Raw genomic sequence first — 13,621 nt, forward strand, 5'->3', positions numbered from 1 at the left:
AGCTTGTTACTGGCTTTAGCATATGAATAGACCATGGGAAGCTTGCTAGACTGTCCCACATGGGCAGGAAACTTTCAGTAGCTTGCTAGCTTCTCCCAGAGGGAGAAGTAGGTTCACTGGGCCGCAAAGCTTCTGGGAGCTTGCTTTTAAGTCTCTGGATGTTGGTCTTTGATGGGATTACACACACCTGGGTTCCTCTGCCGGTACCTTCATGCATGAGGCCTGTCCAAACGTGTGGAGAGAGGCCTCGAGCATATCACCCATAGTGATATTTAGAATAATTTTTTAAACCTATATTTCCTTGGAAAAGTGGTGATTTAGCTTGTCATATAAAGACTCTACTATTTTCTACATGAATCTTTTTGTTGGTCATGTGTGCATATGTTTTGTTGTAGAAAATCTAAATTTTTTTAGACTCATAAAGTTTACACAGTGACTGATACTATTCTGTTTACTATATTTTAAATATTGTGTTGGTTAGTTTAAAGCCATTAAATAGTCAAAAAAAGTCTTAATTCAGAAATTACCTGTTCCTGTGAGATAGTTAAAAATTCTAGTTTTTTTTTTTTAAATTCTAGTTTTTTTTAAAAAATCCAGTTAGTTTCTTAAATTAGGGTTAATGGAAGCTCCCATGGATAAGGAACTGATGGAATACAGCATTTCTTGACTGTTACCTACATATTATCCAATAGTACATAGAAGCACAGAAGGAAGAAGGTGTTTTTACTTGGAAGGGTTGTGTAGGCCAGACTGGCATACTACTTCTTTGCTGATAGCTTAAATTACCTGCTCCCACAGGAGAACAAGAGATATTAATAGGGGCCACACCCTGTCATACTCCAGAGCTCAGGGACACACTCCAAGTAGAGCTCAGCCATGCAGTGGTGAGCGGAGACAATGAGATTCATTGCCTTAAGTGCCAGTGGGAGGATGCCCTACCAAGGATCAAGTTTGGGGCATTGCATGTGCTAAGCTTTTACTTAGCCACTTTAATTCTCTCTAGCCCTTTGGGGAGAGAGTTAAAGGCTAGAGTTCCTTCCAGGCCTTCTCTCTTTTACAGTTTTTCTGATCTAGAAACCAGCCCTCTCTTCACTTTACTTCTGGTTGCTCTCTCCTGGTCCTGAATTACATTTTAGATTTGACTCCTCAGAGTCCCCTAGGGTAAGTACTACTAGATGTTAGTGATGACTGACATGCTCCTCCTTTATGCCAGCCTTAGCCAGTGTTGCCAAATCAGCCAAAACTTGGTGACAAAAATATGGTGTGGTTTTTAATGTTTGTTGACTGTCTTGCTCTATCTTTGATTGTTTTATATATTTTCATATTTATTCAAGTTTTTAAGAAATAGAACATGATTCTACTTTCACAGAGCCTTATGAACTATGTCACAGTGATTCAAGTACTTTTTAATAACGTTTAAGGATTCATGTCAGATGCCAGAACAATAGTATAGCAGTGTGGGTGCTTGACTTGCATACAACCAACTTGCACTAAAACCCCAGTGTCCCAAAGGTTCCTCCAAACTCTAAAAAGAGACATTTCTTAAGAGCACTGCCAGGAGTAACCCCTGAACATTGCCAGGTGTGCCTACTCTCCTCCAAATAAAAATAAAAAATAATTCAGATCAGCACAATCTTAATTATGTGGTTAATCCTGATAGTAGAATCCATGTTCTTATCTTGTAAGGATAATTTCCACCATAAATCACCTGTATTTCAGCACTCTGCTAGTCAGTGTATAACTCACAAGAGAGTATCACAGATCTGTCCATAATTTCTTAGAGAAGATAATTTATTTCTTCAATGCCCTTTCTTATGTGGGAATTCAAATATTATACATGTATTGCATTTCCTTTTTGTTTCTTTTTCACATTGTATTAGGCATTTTATTGTGAAGAAAACATACTTTTTTTTTATTTATGAGCATTCGGTATTGTCTAAAGGTCCAGTTATTGACTGACATTTTGTACTATTTAATGGGGAGTAAAAATAAGTTTTTTGTTTCTAAAACATTAAGAGGGAACTCAAAGGAACTGTATGAAAAAATTATGCAAAATTCAGTGTCTCTAAATTGATAGCTGGAAATTCAAAGTGTACTTGGCTAGCTTTTTATGATGGGTATAGCAAGTGACAGGCCATTCAAAGGTTGAAGAAGAGGGATAATGAAATCTTAAATTAGAAGAGCTTCCAAAACAGACTGACAGCACAGTTCACAGCAAATTAAAAATGGATTGACAATCGGAGAGAAAATAGAGCTCTGAAATTTGAGATGAGAGTTGTTTTAATTTCCTAGCATTTTGTTTCATGGGCAAAATCTCACACAGAACTCTCCTTAGAGATGGAGAGGCATTTAAAAGATATTTGCAAAATCCTATTAAGAGATTTTAAATGAACAGAAGATTTTAAGGCTATGTTACTTCAAGACAATAATCAGATTTTAAGTCTGAGGGTAAATGGTATGCAAGCATGTAGACTGAATTTAGTCCTGAATTTAGTCTATGTTGTTTTCCTTAAGTCAACCAAATTTAACTTGAAGAATAAAACATGAAAACATAACACTTATTGAAAATATTACTTGAAATACATAGTGTTGTAAAATTTAACTCCAAAGACCGTGTTGTTTCAGTGTTATATAAAAGTTGTTTTAATTTTTACAGTTTTGTAATAAATAATAATTGCTAAACGCTGTGAGGAAATTCATAGTAGGGTGCCGTGAACTATAAGGCCATGTATTATGTTACATGTCCCATAGATACCCTCCTAGCCTGAGAGGAAGAGTTGCTGTTTCTTTTCTGTCCTGGCAATTACTAAATATGGTATGGAAAGTGCTGACAATGATTGGACAGAGAGTAAACCCCCAGGATAAAAATTCCATATTTCACTGCACAATAATCACGGATTTTCATGCCAATTTTTTTTCCCTCTTCAGAAAGGTAGGATGTGGCAATTATGTGAAGCTTAATAAAACTATACCTGCACTACTGGAAAAATAAGGTGGAATTATTCTGTTGTGAAATGTATACTGGTTGGTGGAAGATTATTTTAAGATAAACTAAATTTGGGAATGGCAATTTTATAAAAGTAAATATTTTTATTTATTTTTATTTTTTAAAAGTTCTTTTATTAATTCACCATGTGGAAAGTTACAAAGCTTTCAGGTTAAAGTCTCAGTTATACAATGCTCAAACACCCATCCCTTCACCAGTGCACATATTCCACCACCAAGAATCACGATATACCTCCCCCCTTCCCCCCACCTCCCCAGCCCCCCACCCCACATGTGTAACAGGTAAATTTCACTTTACTTTCACTAAAAGTAAATATTTGTAATCAATCACGTGGATTCTCAAACATGTCAGTCTCATCCCAGGACACTTTTCTTTATCAGCATTATCATTATAAGCAGCTAAAAAAAAACAAAACTGGATTTTTAATATGTACACACTAAATTTAAATTTATATGTGTGTGCATATATATATGCATATATATATATAAGAATAACCCCACATTTCCCAATTTCTAGTAGAACTATTAATGGCCAAAAGAAATGATCTTCTAAAGTATTATTTTAAGAATTCTTTAAATTCTTTTTTTAATTTAGTTTTTGTATTCTTAAATTATTTCATATAAATTGTCTTTTCCATCTAAGAAAATTTTAAAATGTTTACATCAATTTTTAATACATGTATTCATTTTTCATGTATTTTATTTTTATGTTTTAATCTTACAATGCCTTTTTGAAATTACTTTAAATACAAGTTTTCTTTCACTGTCACTGTCATCCCGTTGCTCATCGATTTGCTTGAGTGGGCACCAGCAACGTCTCCATCGTGAAACTTATTGTTACTGTTTTTGGCATATCGAATACGCCACAAGGAGCTTGCTAGGATCTGCTGTGAGGGCAGGATACTCTCAGTATCTTGCCGGCCTCTCCGAGAGGGACAGAGAAATCGAAACCGGGTCGGCCACGTGCAAGGCAAACGCCCTACCCACTGTGCTGTCACTCCAGTCCACATAAATACTATCCATGGGTTTCAGTATAATGAGACATTTTTGTGTTTTGAAAAACATGTATATGGCAGATGTAAACTGTTGCAAAAGGTTATGAATTCTAGATAATAAAATTAATTTTTGAATTTGACTTGATATTTATAAATTTTCCATAAAATATTTAATAAGACATGTTCTAAGTTGTAGAAAAATATTTTTGTGCTTGCCCTCAGAATCTGAGGAATAAATATGCATTCAAAAGTCTGTTAAAAACAGTAAACTCAGTGTCATTATCTTTAGGATTTCCAAAGGCATACAGTTTTTTTTTCTGTATTCACAAGAAAATGTTTACTAGAAGTTTTTGGTGTCTAGCAGTTCTGTATTAAGTAAGTACATTTAAAAAATAATTAACTTATGTATGTAAAAAGTTGGCATTAGTTAAATAGAGGATAAGATACTATGAACAGGTACTCCCAATAATTCTCCCTCCCTCTCCGTCCCTCCCTTCTCCCCCTTCTTTTCCCGCTTTCCCCTTTTTCTCTGACTCACATGCATACTCTCATACATTGTACCACTCACATTTTCTTTACCTATATGTCTAAGAAGGTATTACCACTTTGTTTAAGCTTATGTAATGTAAAATATAGAAAACACCCCAAAGTGCTGAAGAACTAAATATACAGACTTCTTTTAAACCAAAACTAATGGTGATGATGCATTTTTAAATAGCAGATAAGACAAGAAAATGACGAGTGATAAAATAACATCAGTTGAATCTAAGAAATAGACTGTTTTAGATTTATTGAGAAGGCTATTAAGTTGCACGAAACATGTAGTGACAGGAAAGTAAAGTCTTCTTTTAAAATCACTGTGATTAATATCAGTAAAATTACACTTGGGAGAAGAGTGGCAAAACTCAATAAATTGTCAAAGTTTTATTTATGAGAAGGGAATCTCATTTTAAATTTTGCTGATTTTTAATGTGCTTAATTTCAATTTATAATATTGAAGGTAAAAACTTCTTACCTTCAATATTATAATATTATTTACTTTTTTGTGGGGGGTCACACCCAGCAATGAACAGGGGTTACTTCTGGCTCTGCTCTCAGGAATTACTCCTGGCGGTGCTCGGGGGACCATATGGGATGCTGGGAATCGAATCCAGGTCAGCCGCGTGCAAGGCAAATGCCCTACCCGCTGTGCTATCACTCCAGCCCCCTTCAATATTATAATAAAAAGTCAGGATAAGTCCCTTTGTAGAAATAATCTGAGATATCCCAAGGTCATTAGTGCCACTTTTGTGCCATTCTGATGAATGATAACATTTGCATTAGTGTATTCAGAGCTGGTGATGCAAGTTTAAATCATTTATGAAAGGTAAAGATACAAATTGCAGAAGAGAGCAACACAATAATAGTGAGGAGGCATGTTCAGCAATTTGAGTGTCTTTCTATGCATATGACTCCTGTAGTTGATCTTTACCATCTTTTAAGACCATGTCACCGTGTTGCTTCAGTCTCTGTAGACTATCTTTATAGGTAAAGATGCAATAGAACAATTCATCATTCAGACAGAGGCAGAAACGAAATTACTTATATTCCAACTGCACAGTAAGTGTTAGTTAAAGTACTCTTCATTCAAAACTGCTGTTATTGTGTCCCTGCGTACTTGATTTAAGTCAATAAGTATTTTTTAAAAGCAAAGTTAATAAAACATTAGAAGATAATGGATTTTGAGTGGTTCCCATATCTTTTCACATTCACTCTTCTGGAAGGATTGTGACTCATGCATAGATGCAAAGACTTTGTATTCAGAATAATTCAATTTAATACTATTGTGAAAGTCAGACTTCAAAGGCACTTTTTTTCTGATTTGGTAAAGCAACATATACTAAAGTATCCTATGTACCATATACATGTTATGGGCAAGATATGCTCATTGTTCATGAAAATCACCTCCACATATTTCCATTTTGGCCATGACTCTGATCACTGAAACTTTTTCAGCTTTGACTGCAGTGATCATACAGCAGGAAAGGTGTTTGCTTAGCACACAGCTAACCCAGGTTCAATTCCTGGCACCCCATACAGTTCACCCACGCCCTTCCAGGAGTAATTCCTTAGTGTAATGCCAGGTACAACACGGAGCACTACTGAATTAGAATAAAAAGACAAAATGAGCTTTCTTTGCACTTTAGGATTCTCAGAATGCACTTGTGGCAGTAACTGTTACTATCACTGAAACAATGACTTCAAAATCTAAATTCTATACTTCACAGTTTACCTATAGATTAGTTTCTCATGTTGTTTTTATTTTTTAATTTACTTTTTAATTGAATCACTATGAGATACAGTTACAAAGCTTTTGTGATCAGGTTTCAGTCATACAGTGTTCCAACTCCCATCCCTCCACCAACGTACATTTCCCACCACCAATATCCTTCATATTCCTCCTGCCACCCCATCACCATCTCCAGCCTGTCTCTTTTACCAGTTTGCTTTTACCAAAAAACTGGCACTTTTACCAGTTTACTTTCCAGCCAGTGATGAATGAGGGTTTCTCTTCTCCACATCTCCACCAGCACATTTTAACATAAGCTATTCTTACTGGTGTGAGGTGACACCTCACAACTGTGCTTTCATTCCCTAATAGTCAGTGATAATGAGCATTTTTCACATGCCTGTTGGCCAAATCTGTATGTCTTCTTTGGTGAATTGTTTCTTCACCTTACTTTCTCCCTGTTGAATGGATAAGGTTGATTGATCTTCATGAGTTCATAATATAACTCAATGTTACCCCTTTGTTGGATGTATGCTATGTAAATCATTTCCATTCGAAAGGATGAAGGATAAAGAGTTACCTCAACAAGAAGAAAAGGAGGAAGATAAAGATAGAGAGAAGGGGGTAAGGAAAGGATCAGAGGGATGGAAGGAGGGAGTATGGAAGGGATGATAGGAAGGCAAGAAGACCTTTTTACTACTCTTTTGAATCTTTATGTTAGGCTAACTGGATAGTGCTCTGGGTTGGAACTCTTTACCACTTACAACTTTGGATATATTCTGTCATCTGTCATTACACTAGGCCTGTAGAGCTCCAATTGCCATCTGTTGACTCCTAGGGGCTTCCCTTTTCTGGGAGTCTCTTTCTTTTTCTTTTTCTCCTGCTCTTAGGATACTGCCTCTAAATTGTACTTTGTCTATATAAACTATGTGTCTTTTGAATTTATTTTGTTTGTACCTCCTGGATATGGATATAATTCTTGGTGTTGAAGAGATTCTGAATAGCTGGTATTTCTTCAACTAAATATTCTGCTGCTCTCCCTCTTAATTTCCCTTCTGGAACCCGTAGGACACAGTGTTATTCCTCTTAATATTGCCCCATACATCCCCATATTTTTCTTAGTCTTCTCTTTTGCTGTTTATGTTTTAATGGTTTTCCCTACCTTATCTTCAGTTTCACTGATTTTATCATTGGTGTTGGTGTTCTGCTGTTCTCAGGGTTTACTCCGAGACCTCTAGGGTAACGCCTGGCGATGCTCAGAATCAGTTGTGTGCAAGGCGAATATCTTAAGCCAGTACTATATCTTTGACCCACTTCTGTTGGTTAACATCTATTTTGCATAAGCATACTGAATATTACTGTTTGCTAAATGTCTGTTGTGCATTGAGCATAGCATTTTGTCTTAATTTTTAGAACACTGTGTCACAGGTACTGTTTTTTCCATTCCTTGCCTGAGAAGACAGAACCATAAACATTTATTTAGTCCGCCCAGTTTACAATTGTGCATTGAGTATATAGATATGTGTCAGATGGGGAAATCAAAACAGACTGTATAGAAATGATAGTTAACTGTTATATGAGAGAAGACTAATAGATGGAACTGCTATAAAAAGCAATCTGTATGCAGTGACAGACACCTGTCAACGGAGTATCCCCTGGGAAGAAGAGACATCATTCCTCAAGTTTGAGCATAGGGTTCATGGACGAACAGTACTGGTGGGAGAAAGATTAGATGGAAATCAATTGGGGAGCCGGAGCAATAGTACAGTGGGTAGATTGTTTGCCTTGTACGCAGCTCACTCAAGTTCAATCTTCGGCATCCCATATGGTCCCCTGAGCACTGCCAGCAGTAATTCCTGAGTGTAAAGCTAGGAGTAGTCCTTGACCTGGCCTTGCACAGATCTGCCTCCAGTTCCATTCCCAGGATCACATATGGTTCCCAAAGCAGTGCCAGGACTGATTTCTGAGCATAGCAGAGTGTAGTTCAAATTGCCTCCCCTCAATAAATTTGCATTTTTTCTATCAAGAAAATATATCCAAAAACAAAATTGGATGATGGATTTGCTTTTTTTCTTGTGTATATTGACATCTACCAGTATAAATAACAAACGACGTAATGAGTTTCTTGCATGCATGAATATGTTTTTATGCCAATGGGCTATTTTTTGTTCATGTGCAGCTAGAGATATCAGAGGATATTAGCCTCAGTTTGTCTTAGAAATGGTTTGAATGGTATAATAGTCATATCTGTGTAATATTGCTCAATAATCTATAGTTTAAATCTTACATTGCCTCTGTTCCTTTTACTCTGAATCAGTGCAAGTGTTAAACCAAGGCATTGCTCTTCTTGATAACAGCCAACGCATATGTCCTGTGTTTTAATACATCTGATCCTTCTATCTTGAAATCACCAGGCACCTCTTTATTCTAGAACAGATTGACATAAATCCTTAAGTACCATGCAGTGTGTGCCTCATTGGTAGCATCACCCTTGTCCCCAGGAGCCTTGTTATCCTTCTTCTTTAACCGTATCTCATTAGTAAGCTCCAGTACTTTTTGATCCTCCTTTGTGAATTCAGCAGTCCAGATTTATGTGGAAAGGCCAAATTCCCTGTGCATTTAGACAGTCTCAGAGCAAATGCAAGATATGTCCCATAACTAATTTGGTTTGTAATTCTCACCCAGTTTCAGCAGTAACAGAATGGTGTTCAACAGAAATGAACTAACACAACTTTATAACTTTGTGTGTGTGTATGTGTGTGTTTGCATGTATATGTTGTACCTGGTATGTAGGTTAAATCTTACATAATTTATTGGACAAAAATATTGGTATGTCTGTGCTACATTTCACAAAAGTTTAATTCTGAGAGCCCTGGATATAACCCATGTAAAAATAATGTTTTAACCAAAATTATACCGTGTTTCATCAGACTGTTCTATTTTTTTAAGTTTGCATTCTCTTTTAACTATTTATATATATTATATGCTTATAAAGGTTAACATGCAGCTTCTTTATTAGATTTATAAGAAACAAGTAATATTGGACATTTATCTTAGGGCTAAAATAAGACTGACTATTTAAAGAAAGACAGCTTTAGGTTTTAATGCAAGAATTTTTGAAGAAGTATTTTAGGTGTGAATCACTCATCCTACCATTTTAGCAACTTGATCAGATTTGCCACACAATATATTTTTTTAATTTTTAAAATTATTTTTCTATCTTAAATGTAAATAAAAGTAATGACAATTGGAAATAACACATAACATGCAATTACTAAGTGACAGTATTCTAAGTGCATGTTGTGTTCCAGACAGTTTTGCCAAGCTAATTGCATTGTAATCTCTGTGTATGAAGAATATGAGTGGTAGAGTGTAATAAAGGTAAACCAACCTCAAACAAGAGTCTATTACGTGTATTTTAACAAGACACCTTGTCTTGAAAACTATTGTCTTAATTTCTTGTCTATTCTTACTGACTTCCACCTACAATTCTGTGCTCTCACAATTTTATTTTTTAAATTTTTTGCATTTTAATTTCCTCTTAAAAGTTTAAATAAAAGATGTTTAGGGCATTTTAAGTATGTTTATTTGTCAAAATGTGACAGACTCCTGCCAATTATTTCTGTGGTATGTAGAAATAGATAGTTAGCCATTTTATTAGCAATTTGAATGATGTAAACATCTAAGCTTAAAATGAAAATGACTTCATGAGGTAGTATCCATAGAAGAAATTGCACTGCTTTCTTCTGGTCACTATTCAGTAGTTTTTGTTCAAATTTTCAAAGTATGCCATGTTACCAAATTAAAAATTATAATACTTCAGCTGATTCCTCTGAAGAGTATCTCACAATCTCTGAGAGCTATTAAGTAGAGGCGGGGTGAAAGACAATATCACTTTATTACAAAATAAATGAAACAAAGCACAGTCTAATTGTTGCCTATAAATGAAATGGTATTGTTAAAGTCAAGGAAAATAATGGACTGGTTTAAGATAATGTATAAAAATAGTTCTAAAATAAATGTTGTCTATGTAAGACAACTAATGAAATGAAACACTTTAGTCCATCTCAGTACAAAGACTGAGGTAAAGTCATTTTTCATTGGTACCTTTTTTTTCACTTTCTGAACTTATTTAAGATTCACATAACCCTGCACAGCAGAGCATCTAGAATCCTTAGTGTATTCATGTTCAGTTTCTGCAGATGAAAACAGCTAAAGCGGAGATAAGATGATTGAGGAAGTAAGTTGTCCGAGATAGAGATGCTGGGCTACCCAGTTAAATTAATCATTAATTTAGTTTTGATATCATTAAGTAGCAAAATGTAAAATTAAAAGATGTTCCTTAGCCATACCTCTTATGTTTTCCACAAACTCCCTAACTCCCTATAAGAATAATCGTAGATAATTGTAATTTTGTTGAGAATGACATTAAACTCCTTCAATTAATAAACATGACTTTAGATCTTTGTGTCATTTATTCCCCTGAAATTATTCTTATTTCCTCTAATAATAAAGTGGATGTCTCCGGAGCTCCTCTATGTGCTCTACAATTTGCAGATTTCATTAAAACAGAACAGCTGTGTTCTGGGCATTAGCCAGGTGCTCCGTCTATAGGAATCTAAAGAGCTAGGAAGCAAAGCCAGAAATTTCAGTAATACGGGTATTAGAGAAATGACTGGGGAGACAAGGACCTATTAATATTTGTACCAAATTAACTGTAGGAATAAGGCTTATCTCCTCATCAGAGTCATTGCATACCTCAGATCCTTCTGTTTTCCCATCCTCTGTGGGAGGTGGATTCTGGTGCCTGAGATGTGATTAGAGAGATTAGATTTGGTCTTCCAATCTCTCTGTACTTTATTAATCTTTCATTTGCTCTGGGATTAGATGTGATTCCATTAACCAAATCCACTGAAAAGATTCGTTTATTTTAATATTTATGCACACAGTCTATTCCTTAAAGTGGGTTCTTTTTGTCTGTGCACTTAATTGGATCAGTGGATTTCTTCTTATTAACATTTTTCTTTTTAGAGATTGAGGTGTTGAATAAAAAGGTGGTGACATCTGGCTCAGCTCATCTGTTAAATGTCATTCTTTTAATGACTATTTGTTTTAATATTGAATAAAATGAACATTTTTTCTAAAGTTAAAATAAGTTTAATTTGCAATCAATAAGTGTTCAGCCATTAAAAGCAGAGCAAAACAATAGATATTTTTAATATTCCAAAGCAAGAAGATGGGGAATGTCCTATTCATTTTAAGGAATGAATTATATAGGGACCTCTTTGACCCAATATAATGGACCTCAAAGATACTTTGAAATCCTCACTTATTTGGGTAGTAGCATGATATGTTAGGGTTTCTGAAACCAAAATGAAAAATATCCTAACACTAAGGGTATCGAAATGTTTAAATATCAATATAACTTATTATTTACATTATAATATTTAAAAATATGCCAATAGTCTATTATAGTTTTTACACTCTTCATTACAAAGATTTATTTTTTTACAGAAAAAGGTTGGTTGTCAAATATATAGAGCTGTTAATTAGCAAGGGTTGTGTACCTGAGGAGATTGACCGTTTGGACTGGGGAATTAATTCTGTGTTGTCCTGTGCATTGTGTGATATTTCAAGCATCCTTGACCTCTACCCAATAACCTCCTGTCAGTCATGTCCATCAAAGATGTCTAGACATTGTTGAATGTTCCTTGAGCAAAATGCCACTCTGAGTTGATCAACGTTGTCATGCAAAGGCATAGGCATTTATTTTCATATATAAATACTAGTGATTTCATTTATAAATACTAGAAAGTGATCATTGACATAAAGAGAGGAGTTCGGCTGGGTAATACCATTTCACCGAAACTCTTCAGTGCCACCCTCAAGAACATCATACAACGACTGAAATGGGAAGGAATGGAAATGAAGATAGACGGTTGGCTACTACACCACCTCTGCTTTGCTGAAAACATCGTTCTAATAACACCAAACATTAGCCAAGCAGCACAAATGCTGGCCAACTTTGACCTCGAGTGTGGAAAGGTCAGACTGCAGATGAATCTTACCAAATCAATGTTCAAGAAAAACAAACTAGTCAAAAAAAATGAAAAAAAAAGGAAAACTAGTCCCGGACGTTCCATTTGCTCTCAAGGAACGAACATCTCCGAATGTACCAGCTATGTGTACCTGAGTTGAGAACTCAACATGAGGAACGACTTGGCACCAGAACTGCATAGGAGGAAGAGAGCAGTGTGGATTGCCTTCAAGAACGTCAAAGAAGTTGTTAAGAGAACAAAGAACCTCCGACTTCGGGCACATCTTTTTGACTCAACCGTTCTCCCTGAACTAACATATGCTTCAGACACTTGAACCTTATTAATACAGGAGGAGAACGCTATTGAAAGAGTTATGTGAAGAGTATCACGTTTCATTCAAGTGAGAGAAGGAATCCGGAGTTCACCCTCCGTCTTTGGTCAAGAATCAAGGACCCTGTCTCGTTTGCCAATGCGTCAAAAATCAGATGGACTGGACATGTAATGCGATTTAGAGACGACCACTGGACTAGAGCTGTTACCAACTCGATTCCACAGGATGTCAAAAAACCCCATGGCCGCCCACCAACAAGATGGTCAGACTTCTTCAAAACCCTGAACGAATGGTTTGGGGCTCTTTGTGTTCCTTGAGCGAGCAGATACCATTGGGCTGCACTAGCACAAGACAGGGACAAATGGAGACGTTACTGGCACCCACTTGAGCAAACCAAATATCAACAGGAAGATACATGATACAAGTGATAAATACTAGTAAATCGAAGAAACTTCCCAATGGAAGTTTAAAAATAGCTTTTGAATATTGTCATTTTGAGAATCTGCAGTACACTTATTTGAGTACTCTACAGCTTTCTTTGATTTGGAGGAGGGAGGATTATGTGTCCTTTCAAGGCAAATTTTTGTCATCTACAAAAGGAGATAATGTTAATAGCCCACTGTCATTCTGAAACATCAATGAAATATTACATCTAAAAAGGTTAATACACCTGCTGCTACAATGTGAACTTAATGAATATTACTGAGTTGTTTTTATTATCAGGAATCACTTTTTCCCTTTTTTAATTTTTTTTATTTTATTGAATCACCAGGTGGAAAATTACAATGCTTTTAGGTTTAAGTCTCAGTTATACAAGGCTGAAACAACCATCCCTTCACCAGTGCCCTTATTCCACCACCAAAAAAAAAAAAATCCTGCATACTTCCCATCCCGCTCCCCCCAACTGATAAATTTCACTTTACTTTCTCTTTACTTTGGTTACATTCAGTATTTCAAAAAAAAAAAAAAAACCTTCACTATT

The 13,621-nt window shown here is 35.6% G+C and overlaps 1 protein-coding gene across 2 annotated transcripts in view; it reads left to right on the top strand.

Annotated features, from left to right (window-relative positions):
• The window catches only part of CACNA2D1 (calcium voltage-gated channel auxiliary subunit alpha2delta 1), a 459,233-nt gene that overhangs the window by 304,286 nt on the left and 141,326 nt on the right, over window positions 1-13,621 (top strand). The window lies entirely within an intron of this gene.

This window comes from Sorex araneus, chromosome 1, assembly GCF_027595985.1.
Source record: "Sorex araneus isolate mSorAra2 chromosome 1, mSorAra2.pri, whole genome shotgun sequence".
Taxonomy (NCBI): domain Eukaryota; kingdom Metazoa; phylum Chordata; class Mammalia; order Eulipotyphla; family Soricidae; genus Sorex; species Sorex araneus.